The sequence below is a fragment of the Condylostylus longicornis genome, unplaced genomic scaffold, assembly GCF_029603195.1.
Source record: "Condylostylus longicornis isolate FDR11 unplaced genomic scaffold, ASM2960319v2 ptg000128l, whole genome shotgun sequence".
Taxonomy (NCBI): domain Eukaryota; kingdom Metazoa; phylum Arthropoda; class Insecta; order Diptera; family Dolichopodidae; genus Condylostylus; species Condylostylus longicornis.
Window position 1 is genome coordinate 290,001 of NW_026578096.1, and position 1,572 is coordinate 291,572.

General features: G+C 29.2%; 1 pseudogene; it reads right to left on the minus strand.

Moving 5' to 3' along the window:
- LOC129614934 (putative uncharacterized protein DDB_G0282133) overlaps window positions 1–521 on the minus strand; it is a 25,389-nt pseudogene extending 24,868 nt beyond the window's left edge.
- Window positions 522–1,572: the final 1,051 nt, after the last annotated feature.

The window sequence follows — 1,572 nt, forward strand, 5'->3', positions numbered from 1 at the left end:
TAGCATATTGTTCAGTCTATTAAAATCTATTTTTGAAATCACAGCAGTATCAGGAGTATTTTCTTTTTTTCAACTATTACCGATTTAACAAGAAGTCCAGTCATACAATGATCTGTAATTTCAAAATTAAAAATTCCCTTTTCACATGACTGCAAAGGAATAGTATCGAAACGACCATGAATATGATCTAGGCAAGAGCCAGAACTAATCCTAGTCGGTTCATTAATAAAAGGAAATAAACCATTTTCGGTTAGAATTGAAAGATAATAGTCAACATTTTCAGAATTAGATAGAGAATCTAGATTAAAGTCACCAACAATTATTAAATTAGAGGAATTTACGTTATATAGCAAATTTTTGAGCTCATTAAGAAATATATTAACTGAACAACTATGTAATCTATACACACATATAAAAGAAAACGAAATATCCTTAATTTTACAATCAAGCACCATACCACCAGCAGCATACGACTCGTTAGTATTAGCAAAAAATGTATAATTAGGAATATTGTACTCCATTAATTAGTTCTCAAAAACCCAAATTTCAGAGACAAAAATAAAGTCCGGCTTGTTAATAAATGTTTCTAAATGTACTAGCAACAAATCAAAGTTTTGTCTAAGGCTTCTTATGTTTTGATGTAATATAAAAAACAAATTAGTGGTAGAGGAAAATCTAAAAACACTACTACAATTTAAGCCACAATTACCACTATAACTATTATCAAAATCTAAATCTAAGTTATTTTGTTGAATTATCATTTACCTAGGGGTTTCATATGGTTATATAAAGCCAGTCTTGTCCTTTGCAGATGCTCTCTGTACTTGCTTTCATGTGACTTCTATTGGTCTTCAAGTTATTAGCAACTTGCTTCTGAGAAATCCCCATTTTTTCGTGATATTGATCATAGATATTTCGTATCTTAATTAAGTCTGTTGGTAAAACTTCTTGGTTGATTAAAACTTTAATATTCACTTGAGTTATACCATCGACACATACATCATTTTGATCAAATAGGTATGCCAAGTAAAGTCTTACATTACTGTATATTCTATGATCTCTCAGTCGCGAAAGTACATACATGCTATCATCTTGCTCAAGCGCTTTTTGGGTTAATTTGGCAATTGGTATGAATAACGGACTGATATAGCTGGATTTTATATTATCATTTGTAGCAACACTTGGTTTTGTTTGAATGCATGGATTAAGTGTTTCACCTTGTATCCAATTGGATTACTTTTCCAAATTATTATTAGCTGACGTACTTCTAGTATTAGTTATTGGATCAGCAATTTTGGATCTACTACCATTCACAACCATATTGCATGCAAAGTCACTATTATTATTACTGTAATTATTGTTGTTATTATTGTTCGTATTGTTATTGATGATATTATTACTTTTATTGTTATTATTATTATTACCATTAATTTTTTTGTTATTATTATTGTTATTCATATGCTTACATTTACACTTTATTTTCGAAAAGCATGTATTCAGCACTTTTTTGTTGTACATAAAGAGTGAACTTCTGGCTAATGAACTAACATTTCCAGCTGTTTTATTTTTTTA